The sequence below is a fragment of the Juglans microcarpa x Juglans regia genome, chromosome 8S (genome assembly GCF_004785595.1).
Source record: "Juglans microcarpa x Juglans regia isolate MS1-56 chromosome 8S, Jm3101_v1.0, whole genome shotgun sequence".
Classification (NCBI taxonomy): domain Eukaryota; kingdom Viridiplantae; phylum Streptophyta; class Magnoliopsida; order Fagales; family Juglandaceae; genus Juglans; species Juglans microcarpa x Juglans regia.
Window position 1 is genome coordinate 14918493 of NC_054609.1, and position 12683 is coordinate 14931175.

Consider the following 12683-nt stretch of genomic DNA (forward strand, 5'->3'; position numbering starts at 1 on the left):
GCGCTGTCGTCGCGCCACCTCTAGCCACCATTTCTTCACCATTTCGTCCTCGACCTCATAGCAACCTAACCCACCCATCCCCAGCTCTGATCCGTCATCGGTGAACCTCCACCATCCTCATTTCTGTTTTGGGCATTTTTTGCCTAAAACTGCTTCCTACGCCGCCACCCACGCAAACCACCACCACCACTAGCTTAACCGACATCTCTAAGCCCTACCCTATCAATTTCGGGTCTTGGTTTGTCTCCGTTCAAAAGTGAGTTTTTGAGACCCACAGCCACAGTGCATTTTGCACTGTTCTGTAGCAGTGTTGCCACTTCTTGCAGCTCTGTGATCCTTCTGAAATTATTATATAGCACTGTATGTATTTTCCCAAAGAACTTTTGTGATTTAAATGTATTTTTACACTAACTCATTTTATTTGTAAACTGGTTGGTTATGCCGGATTGAGTCCGAGGAGTAAGGGAGTCTGACAGATTGGAGGATGAAGTTGTTTATATGATTGGATTGTGTTGATATTGTTGGTTGTTGGATACTGGTGTCATGTCTTGTTCATTGCCTTTGAACGCATGTTCGTGTTTGTAACTGAAAACTGGATTTTCGCATGATTGCATACATGTTTATGTGTTATTTGAAAATTGGATTTTTATGTGAAATGATTTTGAGTGTGTTTGAAACGACTATATTGACTGGTTTGAGAAAAAGGAAAAGAGACTGTAGGGATGGTGGTAAGCAGAGATGGTGGTAGAGTCCAGCCTGTGATTCCGGCCTACGGTGCATGCGGTAGGGATGGTGGTTGTGTCCCGCCAGTGATTCCCGCCTACGGTGCACGCGGTAGGGATGGTGGTAGAGTCCCGCCTGTGATTCCCGCCTACAGTGCACGCGGTAGGGATGGTGGTAGAGTCCCGCCTGTGATTCCCGCCTACAGTGCACGCGGTAGGGATGACTGTATAACTTTCAAAGGTAATTTATTTTGAATATTCGTATTTAAACTTCTGATACTTAGATGACTTATTTATATTATCCGCTGTGATTTTTATTATGCACTTTTACATGTTGCACACACTTGAGCACATTTCGTTGAGATGCGTAACCCATGTTGTCATCATCCTGACGTCACAATTCCCGTATTTCTGTACGTGGGAGTCTGGGTGTCACATAGTTCTAGTCCATTTCTAGGCACAACAACACCAGCACATATCTTAGGCTGAACGTTCTCATTTTTTTTCTTGAATCTTGACTTTATATTTAATCTAATTCTTGCTTGACTATTTTTTTAGATGGACCCTCACCCTACAAAAGAAATGATTTTGAAAGACTCCACCATAAATGATGTGAACGAATCAACACAAGGCATTACTCCACTCCCACCCAATGTAAGTACTAAATTGAGTGTTAATTGGACCACTTAGTGGTAGAGATAGGTCAATAGTTTGTGATCACTCTACAAGAACACCAAAAGGTGCTCCAACTAAACTTAGGGCTGCATGTAATTATGGTGGTGCTTATGCATGTGATACGAAGACCAACAGTACAAAGTCCATGAAGTATCACATTGAAAAATAATGTATGAAATTTCCATTTAATAAGACGGATAAGTCTCAAACTACTCTAGGTTGGAAGGCGGATGGAGGAAGTGGTATTGGGGGATTTGTACCCATAGTATTTAGTGTTGAGGCTTGCATACAAGCCTTAGTAGAGATGATTATTCTTGATAAGTTTTCCTTTAAGTTCATTGAAGGGAAGAGTTTCAAGAAATTTATGCTTGTTATTTTTCCTAAGTGGGTAGAGATTCCATCTCGTATTATGGTTGCAAAGGATTCTTTTAGTGTATATATAGGGGAAAAAATAAGTTGAGAAGTGCTCTTCAAGGGCAATGAATTTCTCTCACCATGGATACATGGACATCAAGCAAAATCTCAATTATATGTGTCTCACTACACACTTTATTGATGATGAATGGAATCTACACAAGAAGATTCTTTCTTTTTCTTTGGTTGAAAATCAGAAGGGTCATACACTTCGTAGGGCCAGAGAGGTGTGCTTGCATGACTGGGGTGACCGAAAGTACTTGCAATCACTCTTGATAATGCAAATTCTAATAATGAAGCAATTACTTATTTGAAGAAAAAAATAAAGTATAGGAGGGACACTGTTTGGGAACATGAATTCTTACATGTTAAATGTTGTGTCCACATCTTAAGGTGAAAGTGTTGTGAAATATGTTATGTTCTCCTGTCAAAGGTGGAGTACATTTCAGAGATGTGTACAATTGGAAGAGATTACATGCAAAATTCATGTTTGCCCAGATGTACCGACTAGGTCGAACTCCACCTATCTTATGTTGAAGAGGGCTAGAAATTTTCAAAAAACTTTTGAACGGTTGGAGGAAGAAGATTCGGAGTTCCTTAGTGGAGGCGATGACAATGATGATGATGATGATATGGTGAATAGGAGAACATTGAAGAAGTTAGGGCCTCCCAATAATATCGATTGGGAGAAGGTAAGGTTGTTTGTGAGGTTTTTTCAACTATTTCATAATGCAACTTTACGTTTCTAAAGGAGTTAATATGTAACTTGCAACTCTTTTTTTTTTTCTAGAGTTAGTTACAATTCAAGATGCGAGGAACAAGATGCAAGTTTTGACATTCTAAATTAGTGGAAGGTTAATTCAGTTAGATATCGCATACTTTCAAAAGTTGCACGCGATGTAATTGCAATACTAATATCTACAGTGGCCTCTGAATATGTATTTAGCACGGTGGGTCGTGTACTTGATCCTTTCCGAAGTAGTTTATCTCTAATGATTGTTGAATGTCTCATTTGTGCATAGAATTGGTTTCGTTCTTCTTCTACTCCAATCAGCCTTAGGACTTTAATGGATGAGGTGCTGGATTTTGAGAAGTAGTTGAATATGGGTATGTACCAATTATAAATTTACTTCATTTTATATATTTTATGATTTATATGTTATGTAAATTTATATAATTTATTTTTTTTATCTTTTATGTAAAGAACTTGTTGGGGAGGTTGTAAATTCTATGGAGGCATTGAATACAATGCCTACACCCAATGCAAATGAATGAGGTGAGAAGAATATACTTTTGTACAACTATACTAGTTTTTTTCGTTATTAAACTAAGACATTTAATATTTGTTTGCTATGTTTTTGCAGTAAAGTTGTGAAGACTTGAAGTTTTGGACTTGGAGACTAAAGACTTGCAGTTGGAGTATTTTTGTATTACTATTCAGTCATTTGTAATATGTTATTTGTAATTTAGACTTAGATGCATGGATTGTAATTTGTAAATTTTATTATGTATTTTCTTTACTTTTTTTTATTTTGTAACTTTTTTTTCTTTCATTTGGAGTTTGGATGATTAAGGATTTTTAGTTTTATTAGTATTTTTTCATTTTTTTCAATATTTTTCTTTTATTTATATTTTGGATATTATTAGAATTTTGCATCTTCTTCTAGTTGTTTTTTCTATTTTCTTGTATGTTAAATTGTTAATAATAATTTAAGTTGAAAATAGTCTCAAAATCAAGACTTGGGCCAAAATTTAACTAGTAAAGTTAGTTCGGCCTAAACTAGAAAAGTGGCCCATTGGGTAAGGGTCGGACCGGACTGGACAAATTGGTAGCGGTCTAGTCTGGTCCATATGCCAATTCAGTCCTGTCCAGGGTGGGAAAACCCTGGACTAAATCCCTTATGTCCAGTTTGCAAAATCCTCTAGGGACTGATCGGACCGAACCGAATTCAACCCATTCAACCCTATCGCCATCAGCTGTGGCGCAAACAAGCGGCAGTGGTAAGGTGCAGTCATCCACCGAAGGACACACTATGCTCACCCCGCCACTCGGAGGCACCCGTTCCTGGGTATGTTCTTGCCTCCCTTCCGCAACGTCTCCTCCTCCAATCCTAAGAGTTTGACTTCCTTGTTGGTTAGCTTCCATGTTCATCGACGCTATTGGTGAGCTTCCGAGTTGTCTAAAACGGATGGTTGCAGGCATACAAAGTACACGCAAGATCTACAAGGATCCCACAGATGGCACCATTATTAACGTCATGTTTCGTACGCCTTTGGGCCAAGTTCCAGCGACTCAGATCTTTAGAACTGGACCTGTAAAAATATAAAGGAAAGATACTAGGAGAGGGTGACCTTGGGGCCTGTGAGTCTCCAATGCCAAAGTTAGTAGAGTATTTTGGAAGTTTATAAATAATAAGAGAGTTTAGGGATCAGAGAGTGTTTCTTCTACTTAGAAGTTGTTATTTATACCTAGAGTCTGGAGGGGGGACAGATCGTGCCTACCCCCGTGGAGTGCATATCATTTGTACTGTTCCTTTTGTCAATGTCCTTTAATGCGGCCTGCCTCTACAATGGAGTCATTAATGTGGCATGTAGCTCAGGTAGTGGTGTCATTAATATGACGTGATTTCCCGATTTGCTTTACTCAGTTGGTGTCTTCGGTGGTCCGTTGATATTCCCATGTCAGAAGATCAAAAGTTCTCCGTCTTTTGTGTTCTGCCATGTACAAGTCCCCATGAGTAGAGTGCGGGCGAGAGACGTTAGGCCTGTCCGTCCTATCAGCCATCATTGTTTACTTTTCCTTGCAGGCGACTTACTTCATGGGTAAGTTTGGGCCCTGGGGCCGAGTATCAGGTTGAAGCCCTGTCAGTTTATGAAGTGGGAGGAAATCCCTTTACACTCTCGATTCATGTACAGTAGCAGTATTTATAGTAATACATGGTCCGTTGATGTTCCCATGTCAGAAGATCAAAAAGTTCTCCGTTTTTTGTGTTCTACCATGTACAAGTCCCCATGAGTGGAGTGCTGGTGAGAGACGTTAGGCCTGTCCGTCCTATCAGCTATTATTGTTTACTTTTTCCTTGCAGGAGACTTACTTCATGGGCAAGTTTGGGCCCTTGGGCCGAGTATCGGGTTGAAGCCTTATCGGCTTATGAAGTGGGGGGAAATCCCCTTACACTCTCGATTCATGTACAGTAGCAGCATTTATAGTAATACATGAAGAAATAAAAAGACATGTGACTAACATGTGATACTAAGATGAATAAAATGAATAAAAGAATAAAAAGATTAAAAAATATACGTTTAATTCCTGATACCCCCTTCAAGATGGAGGGTATATAGAATAGACTCCCATCTAGGAAACTAAATTAAAAATTGTTGAAAACCAAAAGGTTTAGTTAACACATCAGCAAGTTGATGACTGGAAACTAAGTGAAAAGTTTTGATAATTCCAGGTTGAATTTTTTCCCGAATAAAGTGACAATTCAGCTCAATGTGCTTTGTTCTTTCATGGAAGACTGGATTGGCAGCAATGTGTAAGGCAACTTAACTATCACAAAAAAGGTGAGCACTATGAGAATGAGAAATACCAAAATCAGATAAGAGAGTGAGAAACCAAATGATTTCACAAGTGGTAGAAGCCATGGATCTATACTTAGCCTCTGCAGAAGATCTAGAAATAGTGGTTTGTTTCTTTGTCTTACATGAAACCAAAGAATCCCCAAGAAAAACACAATAACCACTTGTAGATCTTCTACTATTAGGACAAGAAGCCTAATCAGAATCAGCAAAAGTATTGAGGGACAATGTATTTGTAGCAGGAAAGAAAAGACCATGGCCAGGAGTGCCTTTGATTTATTGTAAAATTTTGTAGGCTGCTTGTAAATTAGGCCACCTAGGCTGAGCCATGTGTTGGCTAAGCCTATTGACAGAATAACATAAGTCTGGCCGAGTTAATGTGAGGTAAAGAAATGGACCTATAAGTCTTCTATAAACTATAGGGTCAGGCAGCAAGTCTCCCACATCCTTACTCAACTTAATATTTTGTTCCATAGGAAAAAGAAGCAAACAAACTAGCATCTTGAAGAATCTCCAAAGAATATTTTTTTTGACACGAAGAAATATAGGAGACCGAGTCACATCCAAACCATGGAAATATTTAAGCTTACCCAGGACTTCAAAAGCTCAACAGATTTCATATCATTACTAGCAATGAGAATATCATCAGCATAGACAAGAAGGGCAATAAAAGATGAACCCTCAGTCTTAGTAAAAAGATAATAATCTGATTTGGATTGCTGAAAACCCATATTGAGTATAAAAGTTGAAAACCTGGAGAACCACTGTCGTGAGACTTCTTTCAAGCCATAGAGTGATGTATTCAACTTGCAAACTTGAGACCCCTCTTTAACATGGAAACCAGGAGGTAAAACCATGTACACTTCTTCAAATAAATCCTCATGCAAAAAAGCATTATTTACATCAAGCTGTGTAAGATGTCAACCTTTCACAGCAGCAATGGCCAAAAAAGTTATAACAGTAGCTATTTTAGCAATAGGTGAAAAGGTTTCAGAATAATCCAATCATTCAGTTTGGGTATAACCCTTGGCAACCAACCTTGCCTTATATCTTTCAATTGAACCATCAACACGATACTTAATCTTATAAACTCATTTGCAACCAATAGGCTTCTTACTAGGAGGTAAAGAAGTAACAATCTATGTATTATTAATTTCCAAGGCTGCAATCTCAGCTAACATGACATCTGTCCAATGAGAGTGCTTGACAGCTTGATGATAGAACTTAAGTTTAGTATCGGCAAAAAGGACATGTCAAAGGATTTGTGTGAAGGAGAAAAATTAGCATAAGATAGAAAAATGAAAATATCAGATTTAGGAGATCAAGACCAAAAAAAAAAAAAAAGAAGAACCTGATGAATTAGAAATAGTTGAAGGATCTAATGTAGAGTGTGTAGAAGAAGAATTGCAATGAAAATTCTGTAAGTAACCAGGTACCTTTCTGATTCTGGAAGATCTTGTAGGAATATTAGAAGACAATGGGACAGTGACAAAGGGCAGTGGGGAAGAATAATCAACAGAAGGTGAATAATCATTTGAATGAGAAGATGAAGAATCAAGAGATGGTGAAGAATTATTTGAATGAAAAGGTGAAGAGAAGTTAAGAGATGAATCAACAAAAGATGTTGAAGGCACAGTTAAAGAATCTAAAGTTAAACATTCAACTGGAAAAATAGAAGAAAAATCAGTATTGTTTTGAGAAGTAAAAGGAAAAATATGTTCATGAAAAAAATTATTTCTTGAAGTAAAAGATTGATTAGTTTTTAAATCAAGAAGTTTGTAGCCTTTTATGCCAAAAAGATAACCAAGGAAAATGCAAGTTCGAGCTCTAGGATCAAATTTGGTTCGAGATCCTTGTAGAGTTGAAGCAAAACAAAGACAACCAAAAGTTCTTAAATGAGCATAAGAGGGAGAAGATTTGAACAAAAGCTCGAAAGGAGATTTATGATTTAAAAAATGAGTAGGAAGCCTATTAATGAGGTAAGTTGTTGTTAAAACAACGTCACCCCAAAAATTAATAGGCAGATGAGATTGAATCATCATTGTTCTAGCTACATTAAGAATGTGATGACGCTTTCACTCTACAACAAAGTTTTGTTGAGAAGTCTCAACACAACTATGCTAATGTATGATGCCTTTAGAATGCAAAAAATGAGCAAAAGAAAATTCAGTGCCATGATCAGCGCAAAGTGATTTTTATTTTTAAATGAAATTGTGTTTTAACCATTTTATAAAAAACTCTAGAAATATGTGAAACTTCATATTTATGCTTAAGGAGATAAAGCCATGTAACACGAGTTGAATCATCAACAATAGTTAGAAAATATTTGTAACCTTCAATAGTAGGTACAACATATGGTCCCCAAACATCACAATGAATAAGATCAAAAGGGGCAGCAGACAAATGAATATTATTAGGAAAATGTAACTTCCTTTGTTTAGCTAAATGACAAATCATGCAAGGATTGCATGGAACGGTCAATTTAGGAACAAAATTATTCACAAACAGCATCCTAGAATTAGAAGGATGATACAGTCATAATTAGAGCATTTGGAAGAAATGGAGCAAACATATGAAGATATTGTTTCAGGTAAACAAACAACATATGTACTAAAAAAAAATAGGTTTAGAAACAGAAAGGCTTGATTGTTGCAGTATATAGAGGCCTCCCTGCAATCTACCCACTCCAATCAGCCTCCAACGAATCAGGTCATGTATTAGACAAGTATCAGAGGAAAATAGAAAGTAGCAAGTTAGTGATTGTATTAACTTGCTAATGGTTATGAAAAAAAAAAAAAAAATTTGCTAATGGAAATTAATTTGAATTTAAAAGCTTCTAATAAAAATTTTCTAAAATCGTGACATCCGGCCAGCCAAAACCACTTCCACGCTGAAACTTGATCATCTACATAATAGATCTGGATCTGCATATAGTAATAGCCGTGGAATATTCTTGACAAACTAGTATTCTCCGTTAATGCATATTATTGCACGTATTTCCGTTAACGTGCCTAATTTGTCAAGATAATCTAGCGTCATAAACCTAGAATGTGGCATTTCTTTATTATCATTATTTGACCCGAATCCCCTCCCCTAGTTAGTAGCTAGCATCAAATAATTATAATAACAGTTTTTCAATTTTGTTTCTCTCAGCAATAATCAACAAAAATAATATTTATAATATAGAATGACAATCACGAGTAGGATAAATAGTCGCCTAGGTAGCAAGGTTGCATGCATGACTGCAGTAAGGAAGATCAGGAATCCAAAAATGGAGTTTATCATCTGGTCGGTTCTTGCAGTTCTTCTAGGCGTTTATGTCTTTGTATTTCAATTTCTGAAGGGATTCAATGAGTGGTATTATGTTGGTAGGCTTGGGAAAACACAATACCCTCTCCCACCTGGAGATATGGGATGGCCTTTCATTGGCTCTCTCCCAGCCTTCCTCAAAGCTTTTAGATCCGGTGACCCTGAATCCTTCATGCACAACCTTTTTTCCAAGTCTCTCTCTCTCTCTCTCTCTCTCTCTCTCTCTCTCTCTCTCTCTCTCTCTCAAAGCTTAGTTCTAACAAGAGCTAGAACTAAGCCAAATCCAACTCGTAACTTATTGTTGCTTTGCACACTAAAAAATTATTTTTTGAACAAAATACAGGCACAAACTAAAAAAGTGAGAGTTTGGCTACAAAATTAATATATTTTTTTCCTAATATATTTCGTTTTGATTACAGATATGAAAAGACTGGTATCTATAAGGCCTACTTGTTTGGAAGTCCCTGTGTTATTCTTAGCATCCCAGAAACATGCCGAAGAGTTCTGACAGATGACGAGACATTCAAACTTGGCTAAACTAAGGCCACAAGGATCCTTACGGGCCGTACATCATTCCACAATCTTTCAGGGTCTGAGCACAAGCGCCTGCGGCGATTAACCACATCCCCTATCAATGGTCATGAGGAGCTGGCCGGACATATTGACATGATCGAGGGCATTGTGGCAACTGCAATGGAAGAGTGGGCTAGCATGAAGAAGCCAATTCAGCTCTTAACTGAGTGCAGGCGGATTGGTTTTCAGATCATCACGAATATTTTCATCAGCAGCTATTGCAAAACTACTAATATATCCTCAGTAGAGAGCTTATATAATGACCTAAATATTGGAATGAAGTCTCAGGCTATTAATCTCCCTGGATTTGCATTCCATAGAGGTTTGAAGGTAAGACCATTACTTACATCAAAATCTATTTTTTATGACATGACATCGTATAATATATAGGTGCATACCACGTGTATGCATATTCCCATAACAGATAATTACTTGTTTTAATAAGCAAAGTGATCTCTTTCTCTTTAATTCACCATCTTGCATCTTAATGAGCTATTCTATCAAAGATGGAAGTAATTTGAATATGCGCTACATGCAATAGCTATATATATATATATTAGCTAGGAATTGTGTGAAGATCATTATATCCATACGAGCATGCAGAAATGTATTTATGAAACAAATGGGAATTCACAATGGTTTTCTCAAATCAGGCACGAAAGAAATTGGTCAAGATCTTTCAGTCCATACTAGAACAAAAGAAGGCCGAAATGATGGCCAACAATTCGAATCAAACAGAGGCAAGAAAAGATCTGATGGATTTACTTTTGGGAGTCAGAGATGAAGATGGTGGAGGATTGGAGGAGGAGGATATCGTAGATTTAATTATCGTGTTCATGTTAGCTGGTCATGAAAGCTCTGCACATATTTCAATGTGGGCAGTCATCTATCTGTCCCAACACCCTGAGGTCTTTAGAAAAGCCAAAGTGAGTAATCACGTATTACGTATGTACTCTTTGAAATAACTTACATTTTCTTGATATCTGAAGCTTTAATTTGGTTGTTTAATACGGTACACAACAGTACTACGTTTCTTTCTTGGCAGTATAGAAGGAAATACATTTCTTGATAGGTAATATACATATATATATATATATAGAAGGAATACGCATGAGAAGAAATAATTAAAGTTGTCATACATTAATACAAGTCTTGTCTTTAAATCGAGATTATTTTAATGAAGAGGCACAATCGTTTAAAAAGAAGTTGTAACATAAATATAAAAGAGTTGTAGGTATATCCTTACTCGATTAAGGTCATGTCATGCATAAATTACAAGACTAGTCTTTAGAGCTAAAAATATGTTGGAAAGCGTCGGTTATATTTTACATGATGTACATGCAAGTCCACATGCGATGTTGATTAACTTAGAAGTGTGACTAGGTAGCTTACTATAAGAAAAATGAACATTTATAACAAGTTATATATTTGCGACGAAAATGATTATTTGTAATGATAATAAACTTATTTTAGCAGGAAATATTTATTTCCGTACCAAATAATTATTAATAGCAAATTGCTTGGTGTTTTAGAGGATGGATCAGACCATCTTAATTAATTAAACTGAATTGAGATTAATGGTTTTTTCAGGAAGAGCAAGTGGAGATCGTGAAGAGAAGACCTTCTACACAGAAAGGCCTGAGCCTTGCGGAAATAAGACAAATGGATTATCTTTCTAAGGTAATATATATGGATGGACTTAATTAGTAATTAATTATTTTTTTCTTTTAAGTATTTTTTAAACATCCTTAGCCGTTAAAAAAAATACAAATATTACAAATTCACTAATACTCGCATTTTTAACCATTAAGAAAAGAAATTAAAAAATATATATACAAGTCAACACATTTGATGTGCATATTTAAAAGTCATACTATCATTTTCCTTTTATAATTAGAGCTGAAAAGATGCTTAATTGTTTAATTAAATATCAATTAAATAATTAGATTCAGCCAGCTTTCATTATTAATTGTTTGAGTGTGATTTTAACAAGACGCATTTAATATATATACACGTTCATATCATGAAATTCAATTACGAAATATGTATTTAATATGGCATGAACATGCATTCTGCATGCAGTAAGCTAAATAATAATAATAATAATTCGTTATTATTATTATTATTATTTCAAACATGGACCTTCTGTCCAACCTATAAATATATATATATATATATATATATATATCATCTAACAAGCTAGCTTAAAAAATGAACATCTATGAAGAATTATTTGTAATGAGAATGATTATTTGTAGTGATAATTATAAATTTATTTTAAATAAAAGAAAAATAGTCATTATCCTAAGAAATAATTGACAATAAATAAATAATTTTTAATAGTTTACACTGATTCTTTGCTTAGGTAATTAATGAGACCTTGCGCAGAGCTTGCATCACAGTTTCAATTTTTAGAGAAGCGAAAGTGGATGTTAACCTCAACGGTCAGTAATTCATTATTGATTAATATTTTCAAACTCTACCCTATATATATGCCTGTATCTCCTCTTCAATGTTGTAATTTTCTTAAGGGTTTTTTTTTTTTTTTTTTTTTTTTTTTTTTTTGTGTGAAGGTTATCTGATTCCGAAAGGATGGAAAGCTTTAGTCTGGAACAGAAGTGTTCATATGGATCCCGAACTCTATGAAAACCCAAAACAGTTTGATCCTTCAAGATGGGATGTAAGTTTTATATATATATATATAAGTGTGGTATGTGGTGTGTGATTTTGTCTTGCCAAAAATTCTACAAAAGTGATTTTACACATATTGAAGTATTTCCTTTCGAGATGAATTTTTTAGTTAACTTTTGGTTGAATCAAGACTTGCCACGTAAGCGTGTACTATATGTCTAATGCATATACTAAATTTGTTATTTGCTTGACTTGTGGGCAGAATTATAAACCCAAACTAGGGAGTTTCATTCCATTCGGAGCAGGAGTTAGGGTTTGCCCTGGAAGTTCTCTGGCCAGACTTGAGATCAGCACTTTCCTTCATTATCTTCTTCTTAACTACACGTGAGTTTTCTAGTTTTCTCATTGCAATCTTTAACAATTTAGGAAATTAACGTGCAATTTATGCTTAATTAACCATATATATTAATTGGTGCAGGGTGGAGCTACTTAATCCAGATTGCCCTGTGACATATGTACCAACGGCAAGGCCTACAGATCTGGGTCTTGCGAGAATCATAAAAGTCACATAATCATTTGCATTTAGCAATGATTATTGAATAAGAGCATATATTTATTTGTGATGTATTTCACCAGTTTCCATTGGACAATATTCCCCTAATTATGTAATGTATTTGTGATGCTTATATTTATGTATTGAATAAGAGCATATACTGATCACGCTATATGTATCATGTTCAGCTTTTGGATGGATCTTGACTAGCCATGAAAATGACTATT

At 35.8% G+C, this 12683-nt stretch overlaps 1 pseudogene; it reads left to right on the top strand.

Moving 5' to 3' along the window:
• Positions 1-8647: 8647 nt before the first annotated feature.
• LOC121244788 lies at positions 8648-12683 on the top strand (annotated as a pseudogene).